Here is a 17,632-nt window from a genome sequence, read left to right as displayed (position 1 = left end):
GTTGGTGATTTGACAGTAAAGGTTGAACCTTCCCACCAATATTCCATTACATGTTGTTGCCACGCGACAGATGGCAGCAGAGGGGCAGTCTGACAGAATGGTGTCTGACATGGAAGCACATATGAAGCAAAGGGGTGTCACTGAGTTCCTCCAGGCGGAAAAAAAAAAATGCACCTACTCACACTTATCAACACTTGCTATATGTTTCTGGAGACCAAACACTGGATGTGAACACAGTGAGGTGGTAGGTGGGGTGTTTCAGCAGCATTAACAGCAATGTGAAAGACAAGGCATGTCCCAGACAGCCATACGATTGCTATGAATGCAGCACACAGACTCTTGCTCATCGCTGGTGAAAACACAGCTAATGGTGGTGACTACGCTGAAAAACTGCATTTTGTAGCTGAGAATTTTCTCTATCAAATAGTGTTATTGTACTCTCAGTAGCTGTCCCAGTTTCCATGGAAATGAACAGGAGGCATTACTTTTGAAGCCATCTACACGTAGCACTAAGTTTGCAAATAAATATATATATATAAAATTCATATATTATATATATATAAAATAGAAAGGAAAAGAAGAGTAACATTCCAATTAAGCGACATGACCTGTAATTACACACACACACACCACTAAATGCGCATCCAACATCATGGAGTAACTCCTCAGAGATAGCATGAATACACTTTGATTCTAACACATTTGAACAAAACCACAGAGATTTTCTCTTATTACCATAATCCAGCACATTCATCAATTTATATCTGAGTAGGCAAAACACTATACTTTGCAACTATGACGTGTTGCAAACAGTCCTATCAACACTGCCTCTCTGCTGACCTCATCTGAAAGCACGGCAGCCAATCTAACTTGTGAAACGACGACTCTCCCAGGTCATAGAGACGCATCTCCAACTCCCCACGTCTTAAGTAGACAGAGAACAACACTGACATTCTGCAAAAAATTGGTAACAATGGCTCTCAAGTCTGTTGTGGTCACATCAGTGATGTGTACAGTGTACTAGCTGTGTACAATGTACATTAAAAGATATCCATTCAGCTGCCTCAAGTTACATACCAACCCACACCTTCGCGTTTGGGCTGCCAGTGTATTGCATTAGAAAAGCTAACAAATGATCTGTTCTAATTCTTCACAACTGTCATCACTGTGATCTTCCCCAGTACATAAGTGCAGCTTTTCAAGACACTGGATTCAAAATCCAAAACTTGAGTATTCATCACCAAAACTCAAATCCTCCCACTCACATCTGAGTGCAGATGTAAACAAAGTTTACATCTTGCTTGGCTTTCATTTGTAACTCAGTACCAGTGATTGACCAGTTAATTAAAAGCACCCTGTAGTACTACCATTCCCTGTATTTCAAGTTAGTTTCATTAACAGAGGCTAGTGAACTACATTGAAGTCATTTGTGTGTTATTTAAGTACATTTATACCAGACATAGTGTCACGGTTAGGACAAATGCAGTTTAGGGCAGCCTAAGGTTCATTTTCTCTCAAGTATTACATCCCTCCTTTCTACCCTAGAGAAGGTAATTCCATTTTGCCCCTTGTGCAAGCACTTGCATGAAGATGTTAAATTGCTTATTCAAAATAACGTTAGCCCACTCAGTTGGTAACCTCATTTTTTGGGGGCTAGGTTAATTTTAACGTGGATCAGTTTCCCAACCTTGTTCACCACTTTGCCAGTCAAATGCTTATGCCAACAGGAGTAATTGGGACTGGCAGAAGTGGTGCCAGACAAAGCAGTTCTCAGAACTATGATCCAAAGATGAAAAAACTATTTCACAGGATACTAACGCTTGCCTTGTTCCCTGATGTTCCTCTCTACGGGAAGAAAAAAAAGAAAGTACTATCTGACTCCAAAGAAAAAGCTTTTGGAAGAGTTTTTCAGATGTACATCTAGTAAGATAGGTACTTTATTCTCATTCACAGGTCCAAAACTGCTTCCAAAGGGAGAATATGGACACTTCTGCTTAAAGACACCAGACCAAGAGTATTCAAACAGTTACCAAGCAGCAGCAGCCTATGAGTATCACATCAGATCTTAATGTTTCACTGACAACCACATGGTAGGCAAAATTTGCAAAATTAAAGCATACTTTTCCAAAGAAACTATTTCGCCAGATTTCAACACAAGTATAGTTTGATAACTTACTGACCAAACAAACGCTTCAGCAATTACAGCAAGCACGAATGCTGTTAGTGTCACAAATAACACATATTTATGATTCGGTAGCCCAGAGGAAAAGAATATGTAACCTAATAAAAGAGAAAGCTTTCAGACTTTGGCAGTGTGCTTTTTCCCTATGGACAGAACAAGCTGTCCCCACAAAACTAGTATTTACCAATCGTGGCTCAGTGATCAAATTACACCTCCTCTGGCATTCACCAAGCAGTGAATGCATGTGTCGCAAAAAGCCACAAAGAATCCAAGAAGTTTATAGTAACCCCAAAGTATTCGCTCTACTTTCCACATACTCATTTCAGGAAGCACTCTGAAGTCCTACTGTGCATGCAAAAAACATGTTGTTTGTTTTATGCACTCACATCAAATCTTTTCAATCAGACCAATTAAAATAATCTAAAAATAATCGATGTATATCATCATATAGTAATGTAAATCATCTGCCCAGTATAGTAATGATACTGATTATAATGTGTCAAGGAAGGAGGACTACTCTTTTTATTCAGACTGCCAAAGACAATGATTTATGTTAAAAACTAAACGTGTGTAAGTAAAAAAAAAAAAAAAAAAAAAAAAAAAATCAGAATTGTGCTTACTCAGTATAAAGACTCCACAGGTAACATTAATTCCTAAAGATTCATAGTTTTCTTGTTCTTTGCTAACCAAGTAATGACATCTATCTCAAGGTACCAATGCAAATCAGTATCTCAAGTTCTACAAAAAGAAACTATTAGTAAGGCCTCCCTCTCCAAGAAAATATCAATATGAAATATTTTAGGTAAGATCTACTGGCACAAATGAAAGATGGCTAGTCAAACTCACTTTTCCAATTCTCAGTTCTTGGAAGTAATTTTAGAGTGAACAAATCTAGCCTACCGTGTTTCACGGGAAGAAGCACAGAAAATTCTCTGAAGGGTATATGCCTCAAATACTCACAAACCTTTCTAAGCCATGTACAAAGGCCACTCGGGCTTGTAGATGCAAACAACGAAGCTCCGACATCGACATTAAGTTTGTCAGCCAACTCCTAGAGAACCACCGGTCCAGAGAACAAGATACCTTAACCAGGAAAGGACAACCATCTTGAGGTGCTGCATTCTGCTCTGACACTGTGGTTCCACCACCCCTTTTGCCCTGGCCACGATACTTGCTGGCCTCTTCTCTGGACCTACTCACTTATCAATTTGGAAACAATACCCTTATCCTTTATGTTTCAGCAGCAATGAACTGCTGTGCGAGCCCAACGTATCTTGGGTGCACCTGCCTTTATCATATCCAGCAGATAGTTGGGCACGCTGGAAGATCCGAGTACACAAAAATCATGGAAGTATTATTTGGAAATCAAAGATGTCACTGCTAACCTGAGAGGAGCAATGAAAAAGACTGACATAAAACACACCTGTTACCCAAGACTCATTAAGAATTTAAATAAGAGATACTGTAAGCCCGAATAAACCAAAAGGTGAATCTGAATAGTGAGTTATGAGTTGTATAATATATTAACATTGATTCAATTCTGGCTGCTATGACTGCATGATGTGAATATTACCTCCTTTGGGAATTGCATACTAAACCAATTCTACAACTAGAACAGATGCGTAAGAGTGAAGATTGACAAAACCAATACTCAACCCCCACATTTCTAAGAAACACGTGAAAACACACCGTAGGAATGCTCCAGAGTTGCAGTCTCAAACAGATGACTTGAGACAAAGCAATCTTGCATAGTTGCAATCTCCATCAGTGTCCCTGATAATACAGTATTGATCTGGAACATTTTCTAAAAGAAGAAGTAGGATGGAAAGAATTCTTGGAGGTCAAACGATCTGAACACCCAGACAAAGCAAGGTTAATCCAAAGTTTAAATTAGGTGCTCAAGACTTTGACCAACCAAATTCTGAAAATTCCCCAAAATGAAGATTTCATTAGCTCTCTGGGAAATCTCCTCTTAGTATCTAATTGCTCTCACAGAGAAGAGTTTATTCTTTATAAGTAACTGGGATTTCCCTTGTTGCTCCTGTACTTATGCTTACTACCCCTGAGAAGGGTATTACCTCCAATCTCGCCTGTGATTCCCATTAAGGTATCTTAAGAGTCTACATAAATCCACCTTGAGCATGTTTTTCTCCACATTTCAGAAATTGCATTCCCTCAGCCTCACCTTATACCTCACTAAGCATCTTCACAGCCCTCAACAAAATTTGCTCTGATTTGTTGGCAACCACAGGTTCAAGAGAGTCTTTCAGATGCATCTCACATTGAATACAGGGGATAATCACATCCAACAACATGCAGGCTATGCTGTTTTTATGTACAGTCTGCAAAGTCCTTTTTGTCTATCCTCTGAGAAGACTGACAAACTGGGAGGTTGTCACATAGTTAACTAGATAAATCTATGCCTGTGACAGGGGAGCAGTAGGCCTGTGGGCCTCCTGGCTTCCCAGAAAAAAAGAACAGAGCAGTGGGAACGATCTAAGGAGAACTTGTTACTAACTATGATGTCGGAATGCAAAATGACATGATATAATACAATCTAATTGAAAGTAAGGATAATATATCAAATGAAGTAAGAAAGAGAGAAAGGAGTGAGAGAGTTTCTGAAACCAAAAAGCCCTACTTGATGAAGGTGCACGGCTTGGAAGCACTCCCACTGCTCTCCCTGGCAGCAAGCGAAAGAGAAAGCCCATGTGCAACCAGATGACGTATCTTCCGTGATGTATCTTCCTTCTCTGATCGTGAGGTCCTCTGGGATACGTAGTTCTTCTTCTCCTTTGTCCATGATATTATGATGTGGAATACCAATAGCAAAATTACAAAACCATGACAGAGGTTCTCTGAAACCAGTTTAGAATCACAGCTACTGTTTGAAATATGCCTTTCTATGAGGTTAACTTGAGGCTTTTACAGTACTTTTGCATCACAAACTGTATACTAGATAAAAGCAGTTACCTAAAGAACTATAATGATTAGTAGAGAAATATTATTCTCTACTTTCACTTGTGCAATACTTCAACATTTGAACACATTCTGATAATTTTGGGAACATGAAGAAAACCTGCAGAACCTGGAAAAAAGCTTTCAGTTTGACAGCTATCTACTTAAGCATTTGAAACAGAAAAAAACATGCAAAGAGAAAAACAAAAATTAAGGAGCTGCATATGATATAAAAAAACAGGAAAGTTACGGGTCTGGATGCGTTTTGTAACACTGTACCTGTTTTCAATCCAAACCTCCGTACCAAGTATTTATGTACCACTGCTGGATTCATGTAGAAACTTAATAAGTAACTTATGTGAACCCCAACTATTTTTTTCTTACTGGAGACCTTTAGAAGCCTCTCCGTGGGTTAGATGGCTCATTTCACCAGAATTTAGTTCCATTTGAATAGGACCTATTTTTAGCCCAGACAAACGTCCTCTGTAGACATTGGAGAGCCCATTTAAATATCTGAAATTCAAATTTAAAAATGCCAAACTTCTTAATGCCAAAAATCAAAGCCACTGCTAACAATGTTTTTCAGAGTAGGAAAGTTTTAGATGCCAGTTTAGACTTCAAGTTTAAACAAAATCTACACAACAACACAGCAACTACCAGGCCCTTTGGTGCGTGATCCACAACTACCTCTTTCATAGCAGCTGACTGTTCTTGCCCTGCCTTTGAGAATAGACACAGAATAGTCATCTACCAGATAAGAGAACAGTAAGCCTTGTACGTGAAAGAGCATTTAGATACCAAAAGGACTACTGGAAGTTGTTATTGGAACCAGTTATTATGAAACTAAGGAAAGACAAAACAGTTTCACACAATTTTTAACCCCTCCTCAAACCGCCCTGAAATGCAGCTTCTTTCCAATGAGGAGTGGAAACTGCTACACTTTTTCCACGAAATAAAAGTTACCACCATGTTGCAAATGAATAGCTAGTTATTTTAAATGAGGCAGTATATTAAATTCCTTATGTGGAAAAAAACCCCCAAACCCCAACAATTAAATGTTTTAAGCTGCTGTGGGCTCCTTTTATCCTACAGACCACAGAAAGCCTATCGGTTAGTCTGGAAATAGGCAGATAAGCAATCATTTTTGGTCAGTACATGAGAAATCTTCAGAGCAAAAGCAAAGACAACTGCCTATGAAATAAAGTTGAAAGAGCAGACCTTTTCTGGGCTTTGATGGTTTGCAGCTGAACACAGCTGTAAGGTTAAGGCAGAAAGTCAGTGACCTATCTACGTAAGGAATCAATGGAAAGGTCACATCCTCCTCATTCCAATACATTTTATAGAAGTGTGTAATATATCCTGACAGTAACAGTTCTAATGATTGGGTCCTAGAAAGAATCAAACAGCAGCAAACTGCAGGCATCCCTGGAATCTTGCTCAGTTTGCTGCTGATTAGAGCTCTCATTATTATGTAATAGCATTAATGACATTGGCCAAGATATCTTAACCATTCCATTGGGAGCCACGTGGGACAGATACAGCAGCACTGGTTTTTTTTGTTTGTTTTTGTAAATCAGCTTGCAATAAGATTCCATAAATAGCAAGAGGCAGAAACTCCTGCACATTAGCTGAGTTAACAGTAAGTAATGAAATCACATCTGGAGAAATTTCCAAGGCACTGCAGCTGGAATTCTGACCACACTGTACCCATTTACGTCAATGAGAGCTATACAGCTTTAAAACACAACTAATTTTACTTCCTAAAACAGAGGTTTAGTGACTGCCTACAGGCAGCATTCAAGTAAGAAAATAAAAGGCAAAGTAAGTCTCATACAGAATCCACTGAATATATCATAATGCGACACATTATCACAAATAAAATCAATAAACCTGAAGACGTGCCATTTCACAATATTAAAATGATCTCAAGTATTTCCACTTGCTTCACTGTTTCAGCTAGAGTGAACTCAATCCCAGTTTACCATCAGAACAAGATCGACTGCTCCAGTCAAGTAAAGAAACAAATGTCAGTAACATCAACCTGAGGGGTAATCTACAGACCCTCATCTTTCAGAAACAAAACAAGTCAATGCAGTGAAGAACCAGAACATACCATGGACAAGGAGGTCATTTCAGTTACGTAAAGTCTGAATAAAGAATTATGAAATGCTTCTAGGTCAGGATTCATACCAAAATTAATAGGCAAAACAGTCTGTTTAAATGTATTACATCTATAATGTAGTGGTTCCTAAAGAAGACTAATTTAATCATCCATTAAATTAAATAATTACTTGAGACCAACTCTGTAACAATAAATATGACTTGCCTTTTGAGAAGTATGCCTTGTTTCTTAATTTATACCAGAAAAGAAACAAAAGCAAGTTCTTCTTCCCATTAACTCTTAAAATTCTATCAAAGATGACTCTCTTCCACTGGAAGCTAGCAGCATTCTTTCAGATTCCAAGGAAAATTACTATTCCAGTGAAAGTAGCTGATCACCCGTACGCCTTTTTCCATCTTTTGAAGAAATTTCTGCTCGAGTTTTCTTAATAGTTTCTGAAATATCGCATAACTTTCTCAAATATCAGTGATTTTAGCAAATTCACTCTTGTGCAGATCAGTAACTTTACCCACATATTAAAATTTTGCTTCAGTGCTTAGGAAAGCTACGAAGGATCAGCAAAAAACACTGTCTACAAAGAACGGATTTGTATTTCCTCTCCAAGCCACAAAATGTAGAAGGTTCAGAGCTGCTTCTACCCCCCCCCCCCCCCTTTTTTTTTTTAAACAAAACCTTAAACTTTGCAGAATTAAAAAAAGCTTCTTCTAGTTGCTGCCATAGGGATAATAAACTCTTAAAGGAACACACACAGATTTCTACTGTAATATCAACTTAAATTTCTCAGTTGATCTGCAATTGCTCAACTTCAACATTATATGACTATAATCAACATTCTATACAACTACTTAGAAAAATATTTTGGTTTAAAACCAAACATTTCTCATTGTCATTTAAGTAGTACAAAGTCTGATAGAAGGAAGTAAAATTGGGCATACGGCACTCCAAACACTAATTACCAACTAAGATCAATGAAATCGTGTTTTACAGGCATATGAGCTTCAATCGTTATAAGAATAAAACATAAAACATACTCTATTTACAGAATGAAAAATCAATTTTACATTAGTAGTCAAATGTGGTTGGAAGAAGGCCATAAATATATAATCACCTTTGCAAATACATTGACAAAAACGTAATTCTTAAGAAAATCCATGTTATCTTCTGCAACATTAAACGTCTTCTTCAGAAGTTTTAGCTTATTTTAGCATCTACTTAGCAAGTGACACTCACATTTCCTGTAAGAATCTCACTTTTTCGTCCTGAGGAGTAACAATGTAGTTAAAGATGAAAACCATGAACTCAACATTAGATGTACTCCAAGTAAGCACTTCCTTGGCTTGATACTTCTCTCATCTTCTGAAAATCTACAGTGGTTCAAGACTGTTTAAGTAAAGCAGAATTCTACAGAATTAACATACACTTTCTGAAGTGGCGTATACGTATTTTGACAACACCAAAGCGTAAGTGCAATCAAAAGGGAGGGACATGGTTTAGCGGGAACCATTGGTGAAGGGCAAAATGGTTGGACTGGATGATCCTGTGGGTCTTTTCCAACCTTAGCGATTCTATGATTCTATAAAATCTGCTGTACTGGTGAAAGCTGTATCTGTAAGAGGTGTGTTTTGACAATGCAGTCTAGTCGTACTGGCAAAACACCTATAACACACAGCCTGAGCCATCGGCTGCAGTTTCACAAGCACTTTTGTTTCACTGCAGCACCAGCTTATGCAGTCCTCATCTCTCAGCTGTGCTGGCACAACTGTTTGTGCAGCTGAGCAGTGAGACCGGTCAGGGAATCGATCCAGGTTAAAAATAATATTTTTCTGATGGTAAATTCCACAATCTGCTTTGCTGCCCAGCCACCTGGAACAGTTACACTAGTGCAACTGAGGGGCAAGGCAGGAATAAGCAGCTAAGGTCAGTGTGGCTCATGCCAATGTTGACATGGAAAGAAATGCTCATGAAACTACATCTTTGGTCTTTAAATGTGTTGGTGTTCCCTAAGCGAGTACATTATCCAAACAGTCCAGAATAAAAGAGAAGAATACCACCTCACAAACACATTAAAAAAAACAGCAGGAGGATTACACCTATATTTCATAGAAACACAGAATGGCCTGGGTTGAAAAGGATCTCAAAGATCATCTAGTTTCAACCCCCCTGCCATGGGCAGGGCTGCCAACCACTAGACCAGGCTGCCCAGGCAATATTTCAGGCAATACTGTACAAGAGTTATAAGGAACTCTCACCGAAGGCACAGGTTTTAAAAACAGAAGTTTAAAAAAATTTAACCAGCAAATCACTGTCCCCTGTTACTGTTGAAGAACGAGTGTCTTCTATCATTTACTGTCTGTTCACCTGTTCACACGCAGTAACCAGTACTTGATCTCTGCCCTTCACAAAGCTGGCAACGTTCTACTGCATTTGTTCTCTTTAATAAATCTCGAGCAGTGGAAAAAGAGTGGAAAATAAAGTGAAAGCTAAGACAATAACATCAATTTGCAGCACCTTTATAAGTAAGAACACTTTTGTGTTATAATAAACAAGATAATTAAGAAAAAACAGCTTATCTAATACTAAGTACCCTGTTTATATAAGGGCTGCACATTATCTCCTTGCTAAGGTTTTACCTTCAGCAACAGTAGCACAAGCCTTTCCTTCAGTGATCTTCCTTATTTCTCAGGTTTTACAGTCCAAAAGAGCTCTTGGATAAACAGACCTACAAGGCCACAAAGAGGTACGAATCCCGCATTCTACTGATGCAAGTGCTTCCAGCTCTGTGGGACAAGCTACTGGCATACAACCCTCCTAGAGCTCACCATATGAAGAAGGCTTCCAGTCAGAAGCAACTTACGCTGTGACAGCACCCATGCAAATCACAGGGAGCCCAAGCTAATGCCTATGCTTTGGCCATGTTCAAAAAAGCATCCCTGGCACATTATTCTCTTTCTTTTTAAAAATGTTGGGAATTATGCAAGTCAGGTAAGTTCCTATCCTATTCGCACATACATGCTTCATACTTGCCTGAGTAAAAAATTAATAACTCTAATAGACCTTTTCAACAACATTGGTGCATTTTCAATTTAAGGATTTGAACAGCCAAGTCTGACGTTTATAACTTCTTTAGATGAATAATTACTGAGCATTATTAAAATTCTTCAGAATCAATGATTGCCAGAAATAGACTGCATTTTTTCTTGTCATCATTGGGCAGAACCACTTCCTAGAAATGGATCGTGAGCAACAGATCTTGTTTGTAATAGACCAGGGAAAAGTCATGAATGTTGATTTGCCCACATACTCCGTGTGAGTATTACCTGCTCATGCACAAAAAGCCCAAAACACATCGCTTAAAAATGTGTTTCCTCTTGTTTAAATCCTACCATATCATTATGGTTACCCAGATGCACCTACACTTATCTGCCTTCTCAGAAGATCCTACAACAGGTAGTTCGGTAAACAGCTGTCATTTGCAGAGATTCCTTTCTAAATAATTTTACAGAGCTCTTTTGGTAAATATCCTCAAATTCAGTGTTGCGTATCGCAACAGCTTTGGCAGACTGAGTTCTGAGAAAAATCCTTTAACAGGATGCTGTTTATTAAAAGCCAGCAAATTATCCTAAATGAAATTTCTTTGTCTGTTTATCACATACCTGTTTCTACTTTTCCATCTCTGCCAATTCAACCCTGTACAACAAGTTGCTGCTGCCACCTATTGGAAAATGTCTTGAGGCCTTACTCTTCTTTTTCCTCTATGCTTAACTCTTCCTTGGTTCTCCCACTCATGGGATTTTCCAACCTTGGTGATTCTGTGATTCAGAGAGACCACTGATTTCACTAGCATAGCAGATACCAGGAGTACTGGCTTGAAGGGTAGTGGGGGAAGGTACAGATACTAGCTGCAGTGGTGAAGGAGGCTGAATCACTGTACAGCAAATTTAACTGCCCACAGAAGGGACCTAAGAAGCGCCAATATAAGCACACATGTAAGGGACAAGTACTGGCTGGAAACGTATCTCCTCTGTTAACAGGAGAGAGTCATTAGAGGGGCACTTATTTCCAACTATGTGAACAAGAAGAATGACTGAGCACTAGTACGAACAATGGCATAGCGTGTTGATAGTTATAAACAAGCAATCTTCAACAAATATCTTGCTATACCAACACTGTTAAAAGAAACTGTGTGGTCCTATCTGAGTAAGGAGATTGAACCAGATGACCTCCACAAGTCCCCTCCAGCCTAAACAATCTTGTGATTCATCATTCCATTAGTTTTCCTAAAACCTGAACTAAGTCCCCTACAGTAGAACCAAAGATGAAGGGACTAAGATAAAGTTGGCCCAAATGTCAGATATTCCATGAACACACCCACAGAACAGCTCTACACCAACATGGAAAAAAACACTATCCAAATAACGAAGCATGAACAAAGCATATGAAGTGACCTGAATTGAAAAGGTATGTGGTACTTTACAAACAGAAGAGTCTCAAGCATGGTACCAAAATTCCAATGGTGACACTTTTGCTCAGACCGGTATTTTGCCACTCAGCCATGAAAACCCTTCAGAATACTACATTCTCAACTGCACGGTCTTACTTTACAAGTGTCATTTTACAAAAATTACAGTTAATATCATTGCCAGCAAGAAACTGACCTGAAGTGTTCACAGTTTCAGTTATGGTGAACTATGAAACTGTTGCAAAAAAACCCATCAAGAACAATTACTGTAAAAACCTAAAAATGAGCTCTGCATTTCTGAAAAGCTTCAGATAAGAGAGAGTGAAAAAATTCTTATCAGATTTATTCCTTTCTCTCCCTTTGTTTCATTGAAAACAGGTAGTAGCTATGCTCTTTAATGGAGCAGATAAAGCACTATAGTTTAAGCATTGGGAAATACTGAAGTATGAAGCAAGATGCTAGGCTCCACACAGCCTCTGTCTGACAATGTAAAAGGAAGGCAGTAAAACCACTCAAGAACTTAGGACTCTGAGCAGCTGTAAACTCAGCAGACTTTCAGTTTCACATTCAGCAGTACTGTTATTCTACCTGACAATTCTATCTGACAGAAAGGCTTGGAAGGGAATTATCCTCTTTAAGAAAGAAAAGCATTCAATGTCTAACAGTTCTTAGCTAAAAGACTGGTCTAGAAAACATCCTTTCCGTAAACATAAACAAACCAACAAACAACAACCACTCTCCAAATGTGTAACCTTGGATTATTTCAGCAGACTTTATTCTTTAGCCTTAAAGGACATAATCTTCTGCTTTAAAAACATTCCAATTCTGAGGTGATGATCTGACTTCAAGCGCTGAGGCTTCAAGAATACCAAATATCATGGAAATTGTTAAAAAAAACACTGGAGTTGGTACTATGTTTTCTTTGCTACTGGTCCCTGTCATTTCTTCACACACATCCTACCAGTAGGCAAAACTAAAAATACACTCAGAAATCACAGAATAAATATATTCAGAAACCAACGCTTCAATTACTCCACATCCCTTCTTTCCCCACTCAAGTCATCTGCTAAACAGCAACCACAAGCAGAAATTTCACTTTCAGATCATAACAGAATTTCCACTTGCTGCAATCAGCAAAACACCAACAGCAACAGATGTTGTCTGAAACAAAGTTGTCACTACAGGCTAGATGAAAAAGGTTAAAGAACACATACAGAAAGACTAGAGTACATATTTTCTTGTAGGGTATACAGGAAAGATTAGAATAGAGGAAAAAGGCCCTCAAGCAATCTACAGTGAGAGCACTGTACCCTAAAAGTTTTCATAGTGTGTAAGGGGTACACTGTTGTCAGCCTGGGAAAGGTGAAAAGTACTATTTACTCACAAAAGGTCCCCCACACTGACAGTCCAACCTGTCTACACGTCTCGTTGATCCAGTTCTTGGACACTCCTCTGCTCCTGAAAGATAATCTCAGTGCCTCCTCTGCTAACATTGCTACCTACACCAAAACATGCGATACTGTATGGCTTTAAGACTCCAAGCTCACTTTCTCCCCCTTTAACTCCAGCAGTATGTAACATTTTAAATTTCATTCTCTTGGCCCAGGGAAGTGGGCTGCAAGGAAGAAAAAAATAGCAAAAAAATAGCAAAAAAAAAAAAAAAAAAAAAAGTAAACATGATGATAACTCAGAAGCCTCCAAGCCTCAGAACTGACTATCAGAGAAGACTTACTCTCAGTTATAAAACCCACGCCCCCATTTGCCATGTGCTTAAATACTGATAAAAGCAAATGTCTGCTCTACTTACACAATGTTAAAAGTATAAACATGTTTGGAACAACCAAATAATTTTATTATGTTACCAACGCATTCGCCTAATTATAAAGCAAATAACTGAAAGCTGCAATCACAATCCCTTAGCACAGCACAGATACTTAGAGCATCACTGTCCCTAACAGTTGGAGGGATAGTGAAGAAATAAAACAAAAATAATCCCTCACGAACACCTTGGGCTTCTCTGAAAAATCAAATGAAATAGTGATGGCAATTAAAGCGTTCCATTACAGACAATACCACTTCTTCACTCCAGCAGAGAAACACTGTCAGCATATTGAAGCGTTTCACATATCTATTAAAGTATACCATGCAAAATAATTACACATTACAGACAGAAGCTGTATCAAACAGAAGAGCCTAAGTCAAAGAAAATTATTTCTTTTTGAAAGGTAAAGGTGTTTTTTTGTTTGTTTTTGGCTTTTTTTGAGAGAGAAAATGCTTATAAAACTTCAAGAATGACTGGCTAAAGCAATCAGTCACAGGTCTCTCTTGTTACAGTACAGTACAAGCAGAGTACTGATGAGAACAGACATTCTTGGTTATTTTAAGGATTTGGGGGAAATTCTCATGCAAGAGGTTTATTCAAAAACACATTTTGCAAGCAGCAAAGATATAATGTAATAATGAAGTGCATGATTAAGAGGCAAGTCCAACAGTTTAAAAACAGAGCACATCTTTGGTTTTGCACGCTGCTCCTTTACCCATCCTTTCCTGAGAAAACGGCTACAGTTGCTAAAGGAAAATGCTTGGTTACCTTGCTAGGCTGGCAAGTCTGACTTAGCAGGACTACCGACCCTTGTCCTGCAGCCTCCACGTTGGCGCAGTCTCTGTTAACTCCCTTTCCATAATAATTTGATCAGCTGAGAGGCGGGGAGGCAGAAGGAGGCTAATGAGCAAGGAAAAAAATCCACCCACTGCTTGGAAGTACATTTTCAAAACACCGCCACCTTTCGCAATAGTATCATCTATTACTACTGAACTGTATGAAGAGTAAAATGTATGACCACTACAAAACACTTAGGTAGAGAGTGTCCTAGGCCCTATTTCCCACAGAAGAAGATGCAAGCAGAATGAAAGGTCTGAAGTAACTGGACCAGCGGGCATGGAATCAGATAACTAAGCAGCTAAGTCCCATCATCTTCAACTTCTCTTCCCTCAGCAACCCGAACAACACAACTTCTGATCCCTTATCTTTGGCTCTGAAGACACACCTTAGAATCATCCCAGTTTCTTTCATGAACTCTGAGGTTTAATTTCACAGCAACCCTTATTATTGTTCTCTCCTGGTCCAGGACTACAAAGGATTATGTAACACGAGTATTTTTATTCCAGGTTGCCGCAGCCGCTTGAATATTTTCTGTCCCATTTTCTTTTTCCTGCTTTCCCTCTTTACAAAACTCAATTTATGTAGCTGATGAGAGACGTGTAACTTGTAGAGCCAGTATTTGGATACAATTTGGGTAAAAAAACTACTAAAAGCCAGACTCTGGCAAATTACTTTCTGCATCTTTGTCAGGGACTTGACCTGCTTACTAATCCTTCATTTACTGGTGATGTTTCAGCGGTAGCATGGCTAGGTCCCTCAGGCACTTCTTACAACACAAATTCAATACTACCACTGTCTTTCCTCCCACTCCCAGGCGGGCATATCCCCCTCTCCCTTCTGTGAACTGAGCCAAGGCTGGCACGCATCTGATCCTGCTGCTAGCCAGCTCAGGGAGCAAAACCAGAAAAAAGAAAAAGGAGGGTTAATTTTCTGCTAGATTAGCTTTGAGTCAGACAAATGCCAGTGCCAACACAAGGAAAAGGGCTGAGCCAAGTTAGATTTATAAATCACACTCTTAGGTTCTCCTCAGAATAATCTTGGAAGAGGGAGAGAAAGCCCTCTTTTAGCAATGTACTGTTGTAGAAGAGACTTCTCTAATTTTATGCTTCCCTATCACAAGAATAAGCACTGAGGAAGCAAAACATCTAGTCCAACTCCACGTAAATATGGCTGCGTTTTAACAACAGTGTTAAAAGACAGCACAGAAGGTGAGAACAAGTGGAGAAATTTCAGCAAGGTTGGTACGACACCCTCAAGAGGGAAGCTGCAAGTGCTAAGGAAAAAAACTCTTCAGCTATTAAACACAATATTGTAAAGAAGAATGTGGACACAGAAGTCCACTTTTCTGTCTCTCCTCTTCTCCAGGAGAAAAAGCAAGGCCCTTGGATAGGAAGGGTGCTCATTCTAGGAAGCAGCCTACAGCGAGGTTACAGTAGTTTTAAGTTAACAGAGTTCAGGTTGAATGTAAGTGCTGTTACCTTCACCTGGAAAACTGCACTGGCAGAAGGCCCTAAGATAACAGACGATTTCTTTCACAGAACAGCTGCCAGGGAAAAGCAGAAAGAAAGGAAGGAGGCTGGTCACGAAACCTAGGAACTGTTTTCACTATCTCCTCTGTTAGTTCCCAAAGTAACATATATGAAGACAAAATCAGCCTCTGGTGCACCATTTGGAAGTAACTTTTTTGTTTCCACTTATTTTTGAAAAACAATTCTGAAACTGACAAAAAGTAATAAGAAAACCCACATCAACCTGGGGGAAAACAACAACAACCAATAACAAAAACCTTACATGAAGATAAGGTAACAGATACTATAGCAAGGAAGAGTCAAGTAGAAAAACTCATCTGTGTCAACAAAATGTCATATTTTCCCTGTTGCATTTCTTCAAGGAGGCAAAAAATACATACATCTCAAAACAGCTGTATCTCTAGCTCCCAATTGTTTTTCCATACTTACTTTCTGTAGAGGAAAAAATACAGATTTCCTACCCAGGAATCTTTTTTTCTTCCCCCTCCAGAGTTTCCCACTACAAATTATCTTCAAAGAAAAGAAAGATGCTACTTTTTCTCTAAGCTTCCATTAAGGAAAGAAATATGTGATTATTGCACTTGCTGTCATGTAAAGGATTAATACTAACTTTCTTTTTCTCCTGTACTTCATTTCACAGAGGATTTGGGAAGAGGAGATTAACATGGGATGAGAAAAGTTGGGAAGAACACAAATGCCCTACTGAACGCTTCTCAATAGGCACTGCTTCCTGCTGTTACAACCTTTAAAAAACGGTCACTGATTCTTTTACAAATTAAACTATCTGCCACCTTTTTTTTTCATATTTAACAGTGTCTCCTTATAAAGGTCTTGACACCAGATACAGAATAACAAGACAATGAGACACTCAGAAGGAAAAAAAAATTAAAAATACCCTGCTCTGAACAAGGCAGATGAGGAAAGTAATAGCTGGGAGTTAAGAAAGAATAGAAAAGATGCCTCAGTGAAGGGTGAGAAAAAAGCTTCTACCCTTTTAAGGTCCTCCACTTTTTGTCATGCTGCCTGGGAAGAAAATAGACTCCCGCAATAGTGACAGGATTTACATAACACTAAACCCCCACCCCCTCCAAAAACCACTTGTCACCATAAATAAATAAATAATAAAATCGGAGCATTTGCAGCTAAGATTCTGTCCCTGGTTTATTAGTATTCCAAGCTCTTTCTGGCAAACTGTGGGCAGAAAAAAAAAGTAGAAATTATTACTTAAAAACTAACACCTCAAGATTACACTACAATCAAGCAGCAAAAAATAGAGGAGCGCTGCTTTCTGAAACTGACATATGAAAAAGCGAATAGTTTAACTGATCATTAAAAGGGCAAACGTTAACCCGTAAATAATTCTAAAAATGAATGTCCCACTTCCTTTATTATATCTTCCCATCAAGACCGGACATTTATCTGTGTTCTCTAAATATTCCATCACCATACAGTCCTTAACTAAGAAATTAGCTGTCTCTTTGCAACTGTGGTTCAACACTGAAAATATCAAAGCACATACAAGAAAGAAGAACTGGTACTCTGCTAAGGCTCTATGTTTAAGCTTATTCTTCTAAGCACAAACGCAAACAGATATCAGGTATTTTCAGGAAGCTAAACTGAAATCTATTTTATAAAAACATATGAAACAAATGCATATGTAGGAAAAAACTGAGGCTGTCAGTCTGGAGAGCTCTTCAGAACTTCAACATATTAATATTTT

The 17,632-nt window shown here is 38.7% G+C and overlaps 1 protein-coding gene across 6 annotated transcripts in view; it reads right to left on the bottom strand.

Moving 5' to 3' along the window:
* TAB2 (TGF-beta activated kinase 1/MAP3K7 binding protein 2) overlaps positions 1-17,632 on the bottom strand; it is a 61,144-nt gene that overhangs the window by 33,614 nt on the left and 9,898 nt on the right. Inside the window, exon 1 of one of the 6 annotated variants that reach the window (XM_046939168.1) lies at positions 14,312-17,001. The exons of 4 other annotated variants lie outside the window; for them this stretch is intronic. The gene's annotated coding sequence lies outside the window, so the exon portion shown is untranslated. Of the gene's footprint in view, positions 1-7,466; positions 11,505-14,311; positions 17,002-17,632 lie in introns of those variants that run through there. One more of the 6 variants, XM_046939171.1, reaches the window with a different exon arrangement.

Source organism: Gallus gallus, chromosome 3 (genome assembly GCF_016699485.2).
Source record: "Gallus gallus isolate bGalGal1 chromosome 3, bGalGal1.mat.broiler.GRCg7b, whole genome shotgun sequence".
NCBI lineage: Eukaryota > Metazoa > Chordata > Aves > Galliformes > Phasianidae > Gallus > Gallus gallus.
Note: the sequence above shows the minus strand (reverse complement) of the source record. Positions and strands in the feature narration are given on the sequence as shown.